Raw genomic sequence first — 9,012 nt, forward strand, 5'->3', positions numbered from 1 at the left:
ATAATAGATTTTTTTAGCCTATTACTTACTTCATGTTGTTTTGTTTATGTACCATTTCTTTGGAATTAAGTTTGTTTTATATATTATTTTGAGTTCGATAATTATTATGTGTGTTTGGGGTTTGTACGCGCATATTGTTTAGTATTCTGCCCATGTATATTATTCCATGTTCGTACATTTGCTTTTCAGTTCCGAACATTACATCATAGTTAAAATTTCCGATTTATTTGCCAAAATTTGATTATTTCATTTCTTTTCATTTCGAATAAATCAAATTTATATCATTGTTAATATTGCATTAAACCTTCGCTTTGATTCAATTTCGTAAAAAAGGGAAAATGAAGTTTGCAATATGTCGTCTTTGGAATGATGAGAAATCGTGCTCTAACTGACAGGGTTTCGATTTTTTCATCGAACTAAAATGACTAAACATTTTAGTTTTCAAATGCACAAAGTTTCAATAAAATTTTTTAAAAGGTTAGCTTATGCTCGGGAATTCAAACGTTAATTTTAAAACATTTTTAAAACGTTTTCAAAATTAATACAAAAAATCACAAAATTGCATATTTTAAAACGTTGCATTCTAACTTACGAGATACGACATCTTGTTGCCTCGGGATGAGAAACCCTTTCACATTCGTTCAAATCTATCCAAGCATTGTTTTAAAATATGGCATTAATAAAAGGGGAATCGTTTCCAATCTTTTCAAATTTTTGACGTTCGACTTTAAGACATTAATAATTCAATTCGGTACCAATTTTGGGCGTTACGAGGGTGCTAACCCTTCCTCGTGCGTAACTGACTCCCGAACCTATTTTCTCAAAATTTGTAGGCCTAAAATCATTTTCAAGGTGATCCGATCACACCTCAATAAAAGATTGATGGCGACTCCATTTTTCGTTTTAAAAGTCGACCCCATTTTTTCAAAATAGAAATAGTTTCGACAGTATTTATATATATTTGTATAGAACCAAAACTCGATAAAAGTGGAGTTAGTAGAGGAAAATCTAAAATTGTAGAATAGGCCCTGAGAAATCTTCCCATTTTGTGTTTTGAAAAGGTAAGTTCATATGAAACTTCTAACACTCGGAATTCATTTATACTCGAAAATTAGGAACCTTTATGGGTTAAATTGAAAGAGATCGTAAGTTGGTAGTCTCTACTAAAAGATTAGGAAAAAATAGTAATTAAAAGAGGACAAGGTTGAAAACCAAGTCTGATTCAGTTAAGATATAACCATTTGGTTCCTTACTGGGGGACAAAATGATTATGAATCAATGGTCATTATACGGTGGGAAACCATGCATGGAGGTTTATAAATAGCTGAGAAATGACTTCTCGGGATACTTCTTCTCCAGTCAGTTTCATTTTTCTTCTTCAACTTCTTCTTTAGTAGCTCCTAGAGGAGATGATTATGAGAAGGCTCTGCATGGAGCGATACTCATGAGGTTCAAGTAGGAAAAATAGAGAATCCAGCAAGTTGGTAAAGCCCTAAATCTTTTAGTTTAAACTGGAGGTTCTGCATATTTTTGGAAAACTAAGTTTAAACTGGAGATTCTGAGATTAACCTATGATTTGGTTGTCGTGCTTAGCTTCCAGCAGAACAAAAGCTCTGGCGTTTGGAAAAGCTAAGCTAATGGGGCGATGAAGCATTAGGTGAGTGTAAAATCTAATTTATATAGAGTTTCTATTGATGTTTTTCACACCTATTGACTTAAAAAATAATGTCAATCCCGAATATTTGATAATTAATTGGGTGAATTTTGTTCATATTATGATAATGGGCATGATTTAATAAAATATGCAATTTTATGATTTTTTGTATTAATTTTGGGTATAATTTAATTAATTCATGCTACATATTAATTTCCTCTATTTTTGTTGCAGTGGGACCATGAAGTTGATCATGCATGAAGCTCATTTTCATTCTTACATGGACATGAGACGATTTTTACCCGAGTTGGATAGCAAAAGCATGCAAATTGGGTCATGAAGATGTCACCTTGATCCACTTAAAGATGGTTTACATGATGGATAAGTCTGAGAACTAATTGGGGCATAAAACTGTCCAAACAAGGGGGAAAGAAGCCCAATTCTACAAGGGTATACGTGCAGCCCAAAATAAGCTTTTGGGAGATTTAATTGGAGGTCATTGTACTCGGAAATGAATTAAAAATCAGCACACCACTTTCACCCTTGAAACCGTCTACCACCTTGCTTGATTCAAGCATGATTCGTGCATGAATCAAGAACCTAAATAACCCCCTATCTTCACAATTTATGGAGGGGCCATGGGAAAGAGAAACCTAAGATATTTTAAGCTATTTTTAGCAACCCTCTTAGCCATCCATCCACTATAAATACCAACCCTCACTTTTCATCCCTCATTCCCCACTCAACATTCATTATTCATTCTTTCCTCTCACTAAATTTTCTTCTTCCATTTCATGCATAACCATCCCTATTTTCCCTTTTCCTTTAGCTAACAATTCATTGAGAAAAAGACACTCTCTTGGCCGGCCACCTTGAGGAGCACTTTGTGAAGGACCAACACAAGCATTGAAGGAAGCCACTACAATTGATTCCCGTAGAACTATCGAATCAACTTGAGTTTACTCTTCCTTATCTTTGTTTTATTTTGATATTAATCATGTTCGCAATTTGTTTTGTTATTTTTCCATCAACAATGGTAGCTTAATTTTTTTAGCTAGAATGATTACATTAATTTGATGAAGTTCATTTGATTTATGTTCATAATGTTCTATGCTTCAATTGATCATGCTTTCAATTAAAATCATGCATGTATTTCATTCATCAAAATGTGATTGAATGCGTTAGAATTAGTTAAGTGATCCCAGATAGATGACAATTAATGGACGCAATAATTGAAAGGTACATGCTTAATTTAGATCCTAGCCCAATTAAATTAAAGGTTCATAATAACTTGAGAGAACTCTATTACCTTGCATAACTTTTAGATTTGTGTGATTAAATTGTTTCAAACCTAATCCATCCTTGTTACTTCACATGAATTCTAAGAAACCTTTAGTTAAATATGATCATGGAGTATGCATGCTTTTCTAAGTAAAAGATTCTGAAATGACTTAATATTGGTTTAAAAAAAACTTCATGAAAGATCGAGTTGCCATGGAATATTTTCTAGATCATTATAAGCATGATAAAAATGAATTAAGTCAATTGATGTGATTATTCTAGCCTATTCATGTTATTGTTGTTGAAATCTTGTGAATTCTGTTGCTAAATTCATCTCATTAATTTTATTGTATACATTGCATTTAGGTTAAATTGCATTAGGGATCACTTTGCATATTGATTATTTAATTTAATTTAATCATCAATCACCACAAGAATATTGTATTTTTCTTACCAAATTGTTAATATTAATTTTACAATTAATTGATTAACATAATAGTCCATGTGGAGACGATAACTCTTTTACTTACTTATTACTTGATAATGACTGTGTACACTTGCACAAACCACGCGTTACAAGTTTTTGGTGACGTTGCCGGGGACAGTTTCCTTAATAATTTTTTTTTGTGAAATTATTCTTTGCAATTTTGTTTTTATTTTATTCTATTTATTTCTAACTTTACTAATTAACTTTTTTATTCTTTAATTCTTTAACTTTTGTGAGTTATTTTCAGGTGTTTATGAGCATAGATCGAATCGTTGATTTATTACCTGTAGACCCTAAAATCGAATGAACATTTAGAAAATGAAGACAATACAAAATAGCCCAAAGATAAGTTGAAATGGACTTTGGAAATCAAAATGATGTTCAAGGGAATGAAGCCGCTAATGTTCACAATCAAATCCTTATTGTTGATAATAGGGATTGAGCTATATGGCAGTACGTTGTGCCCCTTTTTAATAAACTAAATCCAAGAATTATGAGACTGGAGATCGAGGCACTGTAGTTTGAATTGAAGCCTGTGATGTTTCAATGCTTCAAACGATGGGACAATTTAGTGGAATGCCCACAGAAGATCTACACATTCACCTTTAACTATTCATGGAGCTGAGCGATTCCTTTAAGATAGCTAGTGTAACTGAAGATGCATTGAGGTTGAAGTTGTTTTCGTACTTGTTGTAAGATTGAGCATGAGCATAGATTAATTCGTTGCCCTCATATTCAATTTCCACTTGTCAAGAAATAGCTGAACGCTTTCTGATAAAGTATTTCCCACCTAGCAAAAATGCTAAGTTGCAGAATGAGATGACCACTTTTTAACAAATGGATGATGAGTCCCTATAAGAGGCGTGGGAAAGATTCAAGGAGTTACTAAGTAGATGCCCTGATCATGGGATTCCACATTGCATCCAGTTGGAGACATTTTATAATGGTTTCAACGCGCAAACAAGGTTGGTGGTAGATACTTCTACAAATGGTGCTCTCTTATCGAAGTCTTATAATGAGGGTTACGAGATCATCAAGAGAATAGCTAGTAGCAATTACCAGTGGCTGACATTCGAGTAGCTTCAGGAAGACGAGCAGCCGGAGTGTATGAAGTAGATGCCCTCACTTCACTCTTAGCTCAGGTATCTTTTATCTCTTAAATGTTGTTTACTACTAACGGTTTTAATCATGTTGCAGCTGAGCCACCTAGTAAATTCGATGTTGTTTCCTGCATATATTGTGGGGATGACCATTTTTTCGATAATTTTCCATCAAATCCTGAGTTAGTTTATTACGTAGGGAGTCAACACCAAAAAAAAATGGAAAAATACCACAGTCTAATTTCTACATCCCTTCATGGTGAAACCATCCAAACTTTTCTTGGAATAACTAAAGAAATGGACCAAACAACACTTACATACAACATAGACCAAGTCAACCCCAAGGGTTTAATCAACAAGTTCCAAAACCACCACAAGATGAATCATTTAATAGATTAGAAAATTTGTTGAAGGAGTACATGGCAAAGAATGATGCCTTAATCCAAAGCCAAGTAGCAACACTAAAAAAATTAGAGAACCAAATGAGTCAGTTAACTACGGAGCTTCGTAATAAACCACAAGGAGCCTTGCCAAACGATACAGAAAATCTAAGGGATTTGGGTAAAGAACATTGCAAGGTAGTTTCTTTATGGAGTGGTAAAACTTTGGAACCCAAGGAAGCTATGGTTGAAGATGAACCTATTGGGAATGAGGAAAGTCAACCAACAGTTGAAATTTCTACATCAGAAGAGCTGGACCTTACAAAGTCTAAGGAGGTAAAATCTAAACTAGTGAATTCTAATAAGTTAACACTTTCTTTAGATGCAGATTTATCTCCTCAGAAAAGTTGTCTAGTCCAACCCAAAGTTCTAACACCTCTATATCCTCAAAAAATCCAACCACATAAGCAAAAATAAGAGGTGCAATTCAAGAAGTTTTTGGATGTTCTAAAGCAACTTCACATCAACATACCATTGGTGGAGGCTTTAGAACCAATGCCCAACGAAGTCAAGTTCATGAAGGACATTCTATCTAAGAAGAAGAGACTTAGTGAGTAAGAGATTGTTGCAGTAACGAAGGAGTGCAGTGCGTTCTTACAGACCAAGCTACCTCCGAAATTGAAGGACCCTGGAAGCTTTAATATTGGAGAACCCTATTGTGGTAAAGCTTTATGCGATCTAGGAGCGAGCATCAACTTAATGCCCAAATCTATTTTCAAGCTATTGGAAGTAGGTGAAGTAAAACCCATTGCTGTGACACTTCAACTGACAGATCAATCTTTGGCATACCCAGAAGGAATGGTCAAGGATGTTTTGGTACGTGTAGATAAGTTTATTTTCTTGCTAATTTCATTGTCTTAGATTTTAAAGTAGATAAGGAAATGTCGATCATCCTACGGAGACCTTTCCTAGCCACGGGAAGAACGTTAATAGACATGCGAAAAGGTGAACTCACCATGAGAGTTCAAGATGATCAGGTAACATTTAATATTCTTAAAACAATGAAATTTCCCGATCCGACAGAGAAATGTTTAGTGATGGAGGAGTTAGAAACCTTTGTTTCTGTGGAATGGGAGAATAATTTTGTAAAGGACCAATTGGAGAACACATTAGGGACTAAACCATTGGAAAATGAAGAATATAATGAAAATATGACTTTAATAGAAGTCAATCTGAGGAACTATGTTCAACCAGCTCGGTTTAAACCATTAGAGTTAGAAGCTCGAGAATACACACAACCAAAGTTGTCAATCGAAGAATCGATTAAACTTGAACTTAAGGTACTTCATTCCCATTTCAAATACGTTTATTTAGGTAACTGTTCTACTTTTCCTATGATTGTTTTAGTAGAACTAACAGAACACCAAAAGGAGTAGCTGATCGAAGCTTTAAATAAATTTAAAAAGGTAATTGGTTGGACCATAGTTGATATTCAAGGAATAAGCCCGTCCTTCTGTATGCATAAGATTATCCTAGAGGAGGGCGAAAGAGGTAGAATTAATGGGCAAATGAGACTTAATCCTATCATGAAAGAGGTAGTTCAAAAGGAAGTTATCAAATGGTTAGATGCGAGAATTATCTACCCTATCTCAGATAGTTCATGGGTAAGTCCGATATAGTGTGTGCCAAAGAAAGGTGGAATCATGATTGCCAAGAATAAACATAACGAGTTAATCCCGACAAGGACGGTCACGGGTTGGAGAATCTATATCTATTACAAAAAATTGAATAGAGCCACTCGTAAGGATCATTTCCGTTGCCTTTTATGGATTAGATGTTGGACGAACTGGTAGGTAACGAATTTTATTGTTTCATAGATGGATATTTGGAATATAACGAAATAGTTGTAGCCCTGAAAGACCAACACAGAACGAATTTTACTTGCATGTATGATACGTTTGCTTTTAGGCAAATGCCTTTTGGTTTATATAGTGCACTTGCCACATTTCAGTGATGCATGATGGTAATATTTACGATATGGTAGAAAATTTTCTTGAGGTATTCATGGATGATTTTTCTTTTGTGATAATACTTATGATGTTTGTTTGAGTAATTTGGCTAAGGTACTTAAAAGATGCGATGAGACAAATCTCGTCCTTAATTGAGAGAAATGTCATTTTATGGTTAAGGAAGGGATTTCTTTAGGACACAATATTTCCAGGAATGAGATTGAAGTCGACAAAGTGAAGGTGGATGTAATTGAAAAATTTCCACCACCCGTCACTGTTAAAGGAGTTTGGAGTTTTTTTTGCCATGTCGATTTTTACCGAAGGTTTATTAAAGATTTTTCAAAAATTTCCAAGCCTTTGTGTATGATATGAGAGAAAGACAACATTTTTGAGTTTAACAAAGCATGCTTGGAAGCTTTTGGGGAATTAAAAAATCAGTTAATCTCAGCCCCAATAATTGTTACAGCTGTTTGGAACTCGCCTTTTGAGTTGATGTGTGACGCAAGTGACTTTGCTGTTGGAGCTGTGATGGGTCAAAGAAGAAATAAAGTGTTTCATCCTATCTACTATGCAAGTAAAACTTTGACAGGAGCCTAGGCTAATTATACGATAACTTAAAAAGAACTCTTTGTTATAGGTTTTGGTTTTGAAAAATTCTGTTCTTATCTCATAGGTACAAAAGTCACAGTATTTACCGATCATGCCGCCATTAAATACTTACTCACTAAGAAAGATGCTAAACCAAGGCTAATTCGATGGATACTTTTACTCCAATAATTTGACCTTGAGATCCAAGACAAAAAAGACGTTGAAAATCAAGTAGATGATCATCTGTCGAGGTTGGAACAAAATTATGTAACTTATTTTCTTGTTCCAATTAATGATAATTTTCTAGATGAACATATCTTTAAAGTAAGTTGAATTCATGAAATACCTTGGTTTGTTGATTTTTTAATTATTTATGATGTGGAATAATACCTCGAGAAATGACATACCAACAAAGGAAGAAATTCCTACACAATAGTCGGTATTATTTTTAGGAGGATCCATTTTTATTTAAATAATGTGCAGATAAAATAATCAAGAAGTGCATAATTGGAAGTGAGATTAATGAGATCCTATACCACTATCATTCATCTCTAAGTGGGGGACACTTTGGTGGTTCTCGCACTTCAACGAAGATTTTAGAAGCAGGATTCTTTTGGCCTACAGTGTTTAAGGATATGTATGCATATGTGAAAATTTGTGATAGATACCAAAGGACCAGAAACATATCAATAAGGAACGAGATGCCCTTGATAAATATTTTAAAGGTAGAATTGTTTGAGGTATGAGGCATTAATTTTCTAGGCTCATTTGCTTCTTATTGTAATAGGTATATTTAAGTAGCTGTGGATTATGTATCCAAGTGGGTTGAAGTCGAGACATACCAAATGAATGATGCTAAGGTTGTCATGCGATTTTGATGTAAGCATGTATTTACACGGTTTGAAAATTCTATAGTTATAATTAGTGATGAAGGATCTCACTTTGTAAATAAATGGCTTAAGTGGTTGCTTGACAAGTATGATGTGAAACACAAAATATCCACTGCCTATCATCCACAGTCAAATGGGCAAGTTGAACGGGTAAATCGTGAGATCAAAGGTATCTTTGAGAAGATGGTTCGACCTAATAGAAAAGATTGGTCTCGAAGGCTTAATGATGCTCATGGGCCTATCAAACTGCTTTTAAGACACCGTTAGGAATGACTCCTTATCGGTTAGTCTTTGGAAAGGTATGTCATTTGCCGCTTGAGTTGGAAAATAAAGCTCATTGGTTTTTGAATCAATTAAATTTGGATCTTAAGCAAGCCAGAGAAAGAAGAATGTTACAACTTGACAAGTTGGAGGAGTTGAGGTTATTTTCACACGATAATGCCAAGATGTATAAAATCAAAGAAGGACAAAAAGTGTTGTTGTTTAATTCGAGGCTAAGATTATTTCAGCAAAAGCTCAAATCCCAATGGAAAGAATCTTATACCATTCACAAAGTTTATCCATATGGAGCAGTAGAATTATACAACAACAAGGGAGGTATGTTTAAAGTATATCATTCAATT

The 9,012-nt window shown here is 34.3% G+C and overlaps 1 non-coding gene across 1 annotated transcript; it reads right to left on the reverse strand.

Moving 5' to 3' along the window:
• Nucleotides 1–4,227: 4,227 nt before the first annotated feature.
• On the reverse strand, nt 4,228–4,333 carry LOC121216702 (small nucleolar RNA R71). The gene has a single exon (XR_005912882.1). It is a non-coding gene; the product is annotated as a small nucleolar RNA R71 (small nucleolar RNA).
• Between the last annotated feature and the right edge of the window lie 4,679 nt (nt 4,334–9,012).

The sequence above is a fragment of the Gossypium hirsutum genome, chromosome D04 (assembly GCF_007990345.1).
Source record: "Gossypium hirsutum isolate 1008001.06 chromosome D04, Gossypium_hirsutum_v2.1, whole genome shotgun sequence".
NCBI classification, from domain to species: Eukaryota; Viridiplantae; Streptophyta; class Magnoliopsida; order Malvales; family Malvaceae; genus Gossypium; species Gossypium hirsutum.